This window comes from Protopterus annectens, chromosome 1.part1 (genome assembly GCF_019279795.1).
Source record: "Protopterus annectens isolate FY-2018-M chromosome 1.part1, PAN1.0, whole genome shotgun sequence".
NCBI classification, from domain to species: domain Eukaryota; kingdom Metazoa; phylum Chordata; order Ceratodontiformes; family Protopteridae; genus Protopterus; species Protopterus annectens.
The window spans coordinates 1,388,421,479-1,388,434,563 of NC_056726.1; positions in this window are offsets into that span (position 1 = coordinate 1,388,421,479).

A 13,085-nucleotide genomic window follows, 5' to 3' on the forward strand; every position below is an offset into this window, starting at 1 on the left:
CTGCTGAAAATCTCTAACAAAGCATTTGCCACCTTTTCTGCCTCAATGGAGGACAAAGCCTCTGCCTCAGGGTATTGTGCAGCATAATCCACTACCACTAAGATATATGTTTTCCCTGTGGAACTTGGGGTACTTAGAGGACCCACAATATCCATAGCTACCTTCTGAAATGGCTCCTCAAACACAGGCAAAGGCATCAAAGGAGCTCACACCTTGTCTCCTGCCTTGCCTACCTTTTGGCACTGCTCACAGGTCCTGCAGTACCCTGTTACATCTCTGGAAATTCCAGGCCAATAGATGTTCTGCATAATACACCTCTTTGTATGTTTTATACCCATATGACCTGCAAAGGGAATATCATGGGCTATGGCTAGAAGCGCCAGATGGTAGGCTCTAGGCACTACCAACTGCTGTACTCTCTCATCTTCTAACCCTCCCCCATGGTCCACTCTCAGTATAATAGCCCTTTGTCCCAGTATACAGATTCGCCCTCCCTAGCTACCTGCCTCAGGTCTTGCACTGTGGGGTCTGAGAGCTGAGCCTGTCTCAGCTCTTTCCTTGTAACCCTTGCCAGCTCCCCTTCCAGATGAAGTCTGGCATCTTCTGACAGTGGTGCCTCATTGTTGGCCTGGGTATTACTACTCACCTCTACCTTTGCAGTCACTCTGTCCAAGGGAACATTAGTACCCACAAACAGCTGTGGCTCACATTCAGTCTCATTGCTACAGAGTAGCTCATTCCCTGAAGTAACCACCTGACCAGCTCTGGCTGCAAGTATGCAGTCTGTCTGGGTCTCCCCCAGGCTACCAGACCCATACGCTTGTCTCCTAGCCTGTCTGCATGTAACTGCATAAGCACATGGTACTGCCTCATCCAAATCCTTCCCTATCAAGACATTTGCAGGATGGTAGTTTGGTACCCTTGTTGTCTCAAGACAACCTACTATTGGCATTTTGTCTTTCCCACTCCCTCACTTTTTGTTCTCACCTTGCCTCTGTGGACACCTGTATGCCACATGGCCCCACTGGTTGCATTCAAAACATTTAACCCTAGCTCCTGGAAGTGTACCTGGACTAGTGGCTTCCCTGCTACTGGCAGATTCTGTTGGGGCAGTCTGTGCTGCCCACCATGGGTTCCTTTAGACCCATGAACAATACTGGGGGTCCCTTTCCGGAGCAGAGCTGCCCTGCTTGCCAGGTATAGGTCTCCCTTCTTCCCCAACTCATCTGAAGTAGCACATTGTTTATCAGCTAACCAGATCTTCATGTCCTCAGGCAAAGTGTTCAGGGCTTGTTCCCTCACCAAAAGGTCTGCCAGCCCTTCAAAGGTGGTGACCTGACATCCACTCACCCACCTATGGAAATAGGTGCTCAGTTCAGCAACATATTCACACACACTTTCATCTGCCTTGTGTCTATGCACAGAAAACATTTTCCTATATGTTTCAGGTGTTAGCTAAACAATTCTAACAAATGATTTTTAACAGCAGTATAATCAATATATGCAACATCAGACATTTTTGACAAAACAGATACAGCTTTACCATGGAGTAAGGGGGTCAGGAACCGTACCTAGAGCCTTTGGTCAACCCTATACTGTTTGCATACCCTCTCAAACATATGAATGAAACTAACAAAATTATCCCCCTCTGTAAACTGCGGAAGAAATTTACTGACCTGTTGTGCTTCTGGGGTCCAGTTACTCCCTTCCCCATTACCTCCATGACTCTGGCAAAGAGTCAGCATCTCCTTCTCATGCTGCCTCTTCCTCTCCTTTCCTTCAGCTTCCAGGCATAGCAGTTTCTCATTCTCCTCAGTGACTAGACACCTCAGTCTCTCAGTTGCTTCTACTTCCACATGCCTGGCCTCCAAATCAAGTCTCTTTAGCTCCAGATGGATTTTTAAATCCTCTACATGAAAGATTGAGCTGTCCATTCTATGAGGGTATTATATCTCCACTGCCAGTCTGATTGTCCTCCTGGTTGTTGTTTTCTGATGCAGCTGTAACCAAGGCTGCCATCAGGTCTGCCTTAGTCAGGTTTCGATGCACCAGTCCCCAAACCTGGCACATCTCCGCCAGCTGGCTCCTTGTCAGCTTTCCATACTCCTCTGCTGACATGCTGCCTGCTCACCATGACTAACTAAGCTAACAAAAAAAATAAAACAATTGTGATCTGAACTCTGAGTATTCACTGCATGGCTGTTTTAGAGTACAAAACACCTCCAAAGCTCACTGTATACAAGCTACAGGAATTCACTCTACCCACACCACTACAAGCCAGTTAGTATTTCCCACCAATTAATATGTGATGTGGATATCCCACCACTACCAAACAGTTAATATGTGATGCCAGTGCCCTGGCTCAGCAATCAAGGAGCCCCAATCCTCACCACTAACACCAGTGAGGGGCATCTCATATAGGAGGAAAGGATAACAAATGCACACAGTAAAGTGAAATTTCCCTTAAGAGCACACAGAGATCACAGTCAGTCTGGGGCTGATAGCTCCCTTGCTCTTCAGGTCCCTAATAAGACTCCCCACTGGCACAGCTATAGGATCCAGATCTCAGCCAGTTGGGAAAGCTAAAATCTCCAGCACCCTCTCTGTCCCACCAGTGCTTTGTGTCCCTGCCCAAGTAGCTGACACACAACCACTTTGAGATAAGAGTTTATACAACCACACAGACACATCTGGGCAAGGCTGGCACAGGTTCCCCAGCTGTGCCCCTTTTACCTAGACTATACGGTAGAAATCACTGACAGCACCCAGCTAATATCTATCACCTACTCAAAGGCCCTTATGAAAGGGTGTCCAATTATTATGTGCAATATTAGTATCCAATTGGTAAGTGTGACTAAACAGTCAAGGCTTATTTGGAGTGACTTGGACAGTAATCACTAGAAATATGCAATGTAATTTAAGCTCTAGAGTACATTGCATATTTCTAGTGATTACTGTCCAAGTCACTCCAAATAAGCCTTGACTGTTTAGTCACACTTACCAATTGGATAATAATATTGCACAGTAATAATTGGACACCCTTTCATAAGGGCCTTTGAGTAGTTGATAGATATTAGCTGGGTGGTGGCAGTGATTTCTACCGTATAGTCTGGGTAAAAGGGCACAGCTCTAGAGCTTAAATTACTTCCGTGGTGGTGCAGTGGTACATTGTTGCCTCACAGCAAGAGGTTCTCCCGTTCGATTCTCGGCTTGGGTTGGGAGTGCCTTCTGTGTGGAGTCTGCATGTCCTCCCCGCGGTTGAGTGGGCTTTCAAAAGATATGCGCTGAATGGGCATGCCTTCGTTGAAGGTTGGGTGTCGGGCTGGCAACTCGACACCATAAAAACCAACTGCCAATCATTAGCGGATGGGAGTTCCACTGTGGCGACCCCTAACCGGGAAAAGCCGAAAGACAAACAATGACAACAACAACAACTCTAGAGCTTAAATTATCTCTACACAAAACAGCCACAGTTGAAAGGTTTTAAAATATTTAATAATAAATAATAAAAACACAAGACAATATTTCTTACTGCGCAGCGCTAGTCAAGAGTTCAGAGATCACAGAGGAATACTTAAAATAATTCAGTAGTACAGTTCTGACATCACAGAAAAACAGTCTAATCTTTCTAGTTTCTAGTTATTTCTAAGAGAAAACACAAGTCTAAGATAACTTACATATAGAAACAGGCAGAGTGCTGATGAGTTGGATGGTCAAGGCAAAAATGCTTAAAGCTCTCTGATTCTCTCTGTTTTTAAAATCACATTCATGGTTCCCATTACATCATTCTTCACACTTCCCTGGGTTCCCAGGCTAACAGAAACTACATTTACATTCTTAACATTTCCTTTTGTTATCTTGCAGCTGGTCAGGAAGCAGACCAATAGAAATACATTTGCATGTTTAAATCTAGCAATTTAACTCTTGCTTAAAACAATAGGAAAGAATGTCTTCATCTAGACAGGCCGGAGCCGACTTCAGATCAGAGGGTCACAACATGTTTGACTTAGCTCCCTTACAGCAGAGTGTACTGTTGTTACATTTTTTTCAGTTCCACATGTAACTCTATTTTTACCATTTAAGACAACAAGCCTGTGGTTACATTAACATTTACAGATGACAGAATTATCTCCAAAATTCTATCTGGCTAGGCTGGCAGCCTTCACAAAACCATTGAAGCTTGCCTTTGGCTTAGAGACCCTGGGACTTACTAATAGAAATGCTCCTGCATATCCCAAGGTAAGTAATGCAGCCCAGAATACCTAAGTCTGATAATTAGGTGATGTTGCATGCACACACATTAAAATGAATTTCAGCAAACATTGTCATATGGACAGGCAAAATCTGAACGATTTCCTTTGACTCTATTCAAACCTTTTGCTACTGTAGTCAAAAAACAAGGTTTAGTTACATTCTGGAGATCAAAGACTTTGAAAACAGACTAAGCACAGTAAACTGTACCTTAATAGTAGAAGGAGCTTCAGCTTTGGCCCAGATATAGATACTAAATGTAAAATTAAATAAATTGACCAATATCTCTCTTTTAAGGAAGGGTCACACCAAATTAATTAAAGGCTTTGATAGATACCCTGTAGGCCTTTTTGCAGCTTGGGGCCCATATATACCACCACAAGGATTATGTTATTCTTCTATAACCAGCCAAACTTTATCTGGGATGCTGGAAAGTAAAACAGCTATGCCTGGAGCCAGCTGCTAGAAGTTACAAACAAGAGAGAATTAGCAGAACACTATGACGACCTTATATGTGCTCTGCAGAAAATAAATAATGTGTAAACTGAGCAATAACAGGAGACTCACAACAAAATGCATCTATACTAACTTAGATTTATTCTTGATACAGACCTGAATAACAGCCTTGTTAGCTGATCAAAAATCACTTTCTTTTCACAACTGGTATACAAAACACTGAAACCCATATATGCATTACTTCTAAAACAATGATGACTTCCTCCTAGCCTTAGTCCAAAGGTGCAGAGAACCCCTACCCCTTGAAATAAGTCCCAATTCCTGATCCCCTACTGCATCTGCAAATAGTTGCCAAGTGTCATTTGGCAACCACTCAACCTGACAAAAAGATCTCCTGTTAAAACTTACCAAACGATTTACGATAACTGAAGCTCTGATTTCAATATTACTGATGTTTCTCTTGGGACCACCCCACAAAAGATTGGTTAAAGATCTTATAATAGCCTCACCAGGGCCTCAGCTCCAAACATGAAATTCCAAAACACATAATTTCAGAAATTGCCCAAATGCAGCATTTTTTTTTCTGGCAAGACAAAATGAAAACTGTACGAAAGGGTGTCCAACTTATCCTGTGATAATCTAAATGAAAAAGAAAGGGTATCTACTTTGGGTTTCAAAATGGTAAACATCTTATTAGGACCTTCTTATTTTACATGTGCCAGAGGTTGCCTATTCTGATCACATAAATCTAAAAATGTAGAAAAACCTTCCTTGGCAGCCATCCACCATCTGCTCTCAGCATCAGTGCAGAGCTGAAATAAATTTCTCAAATGATGCACAAGCCACCGAACAGCCAAAGGACATAACCAAATCAAAATAATAATAATTGCCCTCAAGTTGTAAACCGATATGACAGTTATGAGGGCAAATAGGAAAAAAAATGGACTGCAGACTCTGTATCAATAGCAAAACAAACCAATGAATTCCATTAGTGTCAAAAGGACTGATAACACCCAAAGTACACCAAGTCTTTGAAACTAAACAGACAAAGTTGAATACACTGAGCACTTTTATTACAATAAGTAAGACACACTGATGTCCCTCTCACCAGGCTGAGTAAGGAGAAAGTCACAGTCAGTTCCTTATCAGGAGCTAGGATCCACCACATTATGCATGCACTATTGTCACTGGACCACAGTTATCAATATGACTCAATCATACTCCATGTGGGAGTAAATGACCTGAGACGTACCTCCCTAGACTATATGAAGAAAGACATCATGGAGCACTTGGAATATGTGTCTCAGGCTGGTGCCTAGCATTGAGCAGCATTTTACCTTCTCCAAGGGTGATGCCACAATACAAACAAAAGATGATTGACTTTAATAATCTGCTTAGTTTCTGGAGTCATTCTAAGGGGGCACAATATTTGTCGGCATGGAAGGAGATGGTCAACAGACCATGCTGCTCTGCCAGGGATGGTCTGCACCTTCCACCTTTAGGCTTTTCAATATTAGCTAAAACATTGTCTTCCCCCATAGTACCTTTTTAGGCAATGCCAAACTGAAAGTACTTCCAACATAGCAAATCAAAACCAAGAAAAATCTAAATGTATTACTGCTCAGTGCTAGGAGTCTAAACAAAAAAACTTCATTCCCTAGAATCCCTCTTCACCCTAGAGAATGCTGACATCTGTGCAGTCACTGAGACATGGTTTAAAGCCATGGAGACCACAGCAACAGTGCAGGGTTATAATGCCTTCCATGGAAGAGAAGAGTCCCTGCAAGTACGGCAAGTGCACAGCTCAAAAAACCTCAAAGTGGTTAAAAAAAAAAACAAAAGCCAGCACGTAGTGGTGTGCAAAATATATTAATCCTTTATTAAATACAAAGCACCCAGCTTAATGATCCACTTTTTCTCTTTAATATTGAGTATATTGTGCCAGCCAAGTTTATTGCAAATATCCACAGTATAATTCTTTGTTGCACCTGGGCTTAATGAACATTTGAGCCAGCCAATCCCAAGGAGTATTTCTCTATTCTTTTGGTATAAAATGGCATTTAGTATGTGTTTTTCCTTACACTGATGAAGGCTTATTGGACTTGCTGAAACCGGTCTGTTTTTGCCATGATTTAACTATTTAATAAAGGATTAATATGTTTTGCATACCACTATGTGCAGGCTTTTGGTTTCTTGAACCACTATAATGCCTTCCGCACATTTAGACCAGCTACCAAACAGGCAGGGACTAAAGATGGAGGTGTCCCTATTTACATAAAAAATAAATATATTTCAAGGCTGGTCAAACAGGGCAATGCACTTAAGCTGCTTCATGTTCAAATAGGCAAAATCCAGTACCACTTCCTTGCAAACTATAGCCCACCCCCCATGACCCAAGAAACCCATACCATGTATTTAAACTTATTAGGAAGACTAAACATCCAACCCCATACCATATTCATGGGTGACATTAATTACCCCTCTATTAACTGAAAATCCTACACGACACCAAACATGCATGCACAGAGATTCCTGGGTTTTGTAAACACAAACTCCCTGGACCAGATAGTCAATACACCAACAAGGGGTGCAACCATACTGATTCATAGGTTAGTACTAAGCTAACTGCCCTTGTGAGAAATTTTAAGCCAAGCTAATTTTTTTATTTTATTTATTTGCAGTTGGTTAACCAGGATAGTCCATTGGGCCAGAAGAGCCCATTTTCAATGGAGTCCTGGGGAGAAAAGCTCCAACATAAAGATTACACAAAAGATAGCAACAATTTACAATTTACTATTCTAGTTCTAAGAGATAACTAAGTTTACTGTGGTTAAATAGACAAACATTTGAAACTATTTGAAACTAATTATCCCTTGTGAGACTCAAGCCCTGCACCTTGTGCTTGTAAGGCAAACACCTTATCCATTAGGCCACCCTCCCAACTCTAAAAAGTTGCTCTTCCCTAGGGAGACACACGCACACAGTTGGCAAGTGCAGGATTCGAACCCCTACCTAACTACATTATGATACTACAGCAATACACATTGACATGATGTGCTATACACATTGCTAGATCTGGTCCTCACTAATATGGGAGAGTGCTGCACACCCCCCTACTGCAATGTCTTCCCTGGTAAGGTCAGACCACAAAAGTAAAAATAAAACCTGGACCCCCAGCTAAACCTGGAATATTCAAAAACTAATGTAAGGCTAACCTCCTGCTATTAAATGAAAACCTGGCAAAATTGCAAGCCCCCATAAACCCTGAGAACACTGCTGCCTATCCAGAACTGTTCACAGAAACCCTGTACAGGCATGTTAATAGCTGCATAGAGGCAGCTGTACACACCAGGAAGAAGTACATAACTAACTTAAAAATAAGCCACCCTGGTGGAATCACAAAACTCAATAGGCTGTATAACAGAAGGAATAAAATCACTGCAAAAATTAGGAGGTGCAGCATTCAGCAGGATAAAAGCATTCTCATCATATTAAACAAACAACTCAGAGGGCAAATAAAATCTACCAAAGCCAAATCTGAGGTAAGTCTGGCCTCCCAGGCTAAGGACAACCACAAAGCATTCTTTAGCTATGTTCGCAACTTCAAAGGCAACACACAATTGTGGGCAGAGCTCATTGTAAATATAGCCACCTATAATGAGCCAGAAGATATAGCAAACCTCCTGGCTGATAAATTCAGCTCCATCTTTACCCCTCTCTCTCTCTACCTCAACCTTCCCTCAGGAAATACCATCAAATATAACCCCCCCCCCACTATCACTAGAGAACAGGTCCTTAATGCTCTCTCTAAGACCAAGAAAACTTCATCAATGGGCCAAGACAATATCTCGGGATGCTTTCTAAATAGCATGAAATATGACCTATCAGGGCCTCTGGCATTAGTGTTTAACTGTAGCCTGCAAACAGGCTTCATGCGTCATGAATGGAGAACAGCAACGGTTATCCCTCTGCTCAAAGGTGGGCCATCTACAGACCCTGGAAACTGCAGACTCATAAGTCTCACTAGTATTATATGTAAAGCCATGGAAAAAAATATCATGGAAATGATCACTAGAGACATAGTAAACCTCCAGACACTGGACCAAACTTAGTTTGGTTTTGGCAAGGGCAGATCATGCCTACTCAACCTGGTGGACTTCTTTGAGAAGGTAACCAAAGCAATGGATGTGGGAAAAATGGTTCACACTGTCTACCTTGACCTACTGAAGGCATTTGTCACAATACCCCACTCGGGCATTGTTGACAAACTCAAGAGGTTAGGTACAAACTCATATGTCACCCAGTGGATAGCCAACTGGCTCACAAACAGGACCCAGGAAGTTAGAATTGGGGAGTCCATCGCTACAAAGAGGCCAGTTACTAGTGGAGTCCCTCAGGGATCAGTCGTTGGACTGCTCCATTTTGGAATTAACTTCTTTGAAGTCAAGGCCAATGTCAGTGGTCTTTAGCTGACTAAATTTGCAGATGATTGCAGATTAGTGGCTGTCATTGAATCCCACACTGACACAAATGTTCTCCAGGAGGGACTGACACAGACAAACAACTGGTGTCAGATCCATGGAGCAAAACTAAAGGCCAGGAAATGCATAACAGTATCCTTTAGGAAGTCACCCACCCCAGCATATTGACAACACACCCCTTAGAGTTGTAATCAGGGACTTAGAGACACACATAGATAGTAATCTAGCCTTTGATCATCACGTGTCTACAGTAGTGAAGAAATCATTCTATGTTGTGCAAGTTATAAACAAAGGCATGGCATTTTAATTCCAAGGAAGTCATTGTTCCACTGTATTCGGCATTCATCAGACCTATCATTGAGTACAATGCCCCCTTTGGCATGTACCTAACCAGGCATATCCAACAACTGCAATGTCCACAGAGGTTCCTCACTAAAAGAATACAGGGTGTAAATAAAATATCCTATGCAGACTGCCTCAAGGCCCTATTCCTGTATTCTGTCTCCTACAGGCTTTTGAGGGGAGATCTATGCCTGGCATAAAAGGCATTGTCAGACCCTACTCTGGTAGACCGCCTGCATATCCACAAAATAAACAGCACCAGAAGTACCCATTCCTTGCATGTGATATAAATAGGACCTGCTGGAGAGACAGGTATGTATCCCAGAGACTGCGCCGTCTATGGAACAGGCTCCCCATCCATTTCAAGCAGAGTTCCTCCTAACCCAGTTCAAGTGCAACTTGGACAATTGGGTGGGGAACAGGAAATGCATACCTGGTTTGGCACCTATGTCTCTAATGGACACAGGCAACCTGTAAATGGTTCATCTCCCAGGCCCCTGCTTGTAAATGTTTCATCTCCCAAACCCCTGCTTACACTTATCAATGGTATCAGAACTTGTCAGAGATTTGGGATGCATGGCTAGGCTTAAAAAGGCCCTCGTGGTCATTAGCCTAGTAAACACCTATAAACTTATGAACCTAAGTAAGACATCATCAGAATCTGTGTGATACAAACATGGAGTTCCTTAAATACATGTTGCAGTCATATGATCACTTATAGAAGTTTTTTTTTAAATGACATTAAAAAAATCGATAAACTAATGTAAATGTAAGTGAAACATTGTAGAAAACCTTGTACAAACCTTTATACAGAATGTATATACAACATCCATAAAAGTTGTATAAAAAACTGCAATGTTATTCACACCAACCTATGTTCTAATTTCCAAATGCAATTCATTCTGGCATTCTCATTTAAGCCAAGAGGAGTGCAGGCATCAGCTTTAATGTCCATGTTAATTATTTAAACTCCAGCTTTGTTTCCCACTGCCTAGCAAATTAGTTCACATTAATTCTACGCAATTCGAAAAGGACATTTTTTTAATTTGTTTTGCATGTTTACTCAAAGCAATTTTGTCATAACTCATTTTTATACTATTCAAGTGTTTATCTGTTCTTTCTCATAACGTCCCTTCTGTTTTGCCAGTGTAATAAGCAAAACATGATGTGCACACAACAATGTACACACAGCTTGCATGTTAAAGCTGGTTTTCAGGAAATGATGGTTGTAATTATGTAAAAGTGAAGTATTATATCATATCATATTACTTTGCAGGAACATTGCTACAGCTATAACATGTGCTTGCTGGAACGTTTGTGGAAGTTGTGGAAATGTTCAGATAGTTGTTTTTATAGAACACTTTTAAGTTATTTCGTTTTTTATAAAAAAAATGTATCCCAGATGTTTTTTTTTTAATATTCTGAAAATGAATAAAAAAAAGACAAAAAAAAAACAATTGTTACTTATAGTATTCTTCACCAAATTAACTTTGCCTGAATTATAACATCCACTCTCCAATTTTCTTTAAAATGTCTATGGGAGTATGCACCCCCTGTCTGTAAACAACATGGTCAAAAAATCCAATTATTTGATAAATCATCTTGGGGTATCAGCCTTTACAGATGCACCATCAGATACTTGACTAAATTAGTCTTCTGCTTATAAGGGTGGCGGCTGTCAATTTGCAAATATGAGTTTGAAAAAGTCTCTTTCTGGTACATGTTTGATTCAAAACATTTATGCACACAATCTTTAACAATCCAGAAATCCAAGCACTCACTCCTGTCAACAGATCATTCGTGGGTAAATCTTAAACACAATTGTGTTATTAAGAAATGCCATAAATTCTGATAGTAAGTTGGTCAACTTGTTCTATAAGATAAAAAAAATCTCACCCAGAAATTAAAAAAAAAAAAAAAAAAAAAAAAAACTTACCATAAGGTTTAAATGGTGAAGTGACTACAAAATTAGTTTCCCAATATAATAACACCAGATTTGCATAGACGGGAGCTCATGCCACCCCCAATGCTATGCCAGTACGTTTGTGATAATATTCACTGTCAAAATGAATGAATTTATTAAAGAGATACTAAATTATTTGCTTCTCCAAACAAAGAAATATCCCTTTATTTTAGATTATTTTGTTAACAGTAAAATTGATTTGAACCTACAAAGATCTGCGTCATGAGGTACTACCGTGAACAAGTATTTGATATCTATAGTAACCAGCACACGGTCATCACTAAAATCAACTTTCCTTATTTCATTGAGGAAATGCCATGAATCAGTAAGAATATGGGGATAGTTTCACCCCTTTAGTCTACCATCAAACTGCTTAGCTATTGGTTCAGTTTTAGAAACCCCTGCAGCCACAACAGTCCATAAAGGTGGTCCAGACTGTTTTCATGGACCTTTGAAACCCCAAAGATACTTGGAATGAGAGGTCTTTCCACTTTAAAAAATCTATATATAAACCCAAATTGATGTAGCCCTCTAAGTTCTTATCCTACAAAGATCAATGTCTCGATAGGCTACACTGCTTTCTTGAACAGATGTAGTTTTGTAAGTGCCCTCACTGTTTAACAGTTTCAACATTTTCCTATTGTAATCATCTGTTAATGTAAGGAGCACACTCCACCCCTGTCTGGTTCCATAATTCTGACTGAATGATTTAATGGACAAGGCTTCATTGGTAGCCCATTCATCAACAGTGAGATTGTGAAACAAGTTTTTTGATTTAAAACTGTCTTTTATTTCCTTCTGATACCACTTTTCAAACAATTGAACCATAAGATTAAGTAAGAGGTTTAAAGTGCTTCTCCTCTGAAGTGTACTTGGAATGCTGCTTTTCTTCACAAGCCATAATTTAAGATTTAATTTGATACAACTATTTTTAAATCAGTGTGGCTCTCCAACATCTGAAAGTTTCTTGAAGAAGTGATGGTGACTCCCCTTTCGAACTACAAGTAATGAACTTTTTGAAGACTTATCACTGCATAATTAAAATATTAAAATAGTTGTCATTGCATTTTATTATAGTACCTGTTGTTAAAGTCTTCTCTGTTATCTCTGTCTGTGTGCCCTCTCTCCCAGCAGTAGCGTCTTCCCTGATTTCCCCTTAACCATTGGTTGTTGTTTGGTCCCCATTCTAATTGTGATATTCCCACTTAAGGTGTGCATGGGATATATAAACTTTCCTTTTTACCCGTCTGATGGGGACAGTGAGGGAGAAATAACATTATTCTTGTATTTGTCATTGTGCAGGGATACTACAGTAAGCAATTCTTCAAGCTCAAGATGCTCAGGACATTCAATGTGCCCTTTATGATGGTGCAAGTTTGCCTCATGTAGTCATAGTTGCTTCGATGATGGGTAAGCCCTCCCATTCTTGTACAGCTTCTGGTCTCTCTCTAATTTATTATTTTTTTCTATTTTAATGATTTTAACTTGTTGGTCAGTTTTTGAAAAAAAAAAATCTTTCTGTAAGACTCTTTGTGTAATTTGAATAAAATGTCACAAGTAATACTCGAGATGACCTTTTGAATCTCCTTGTT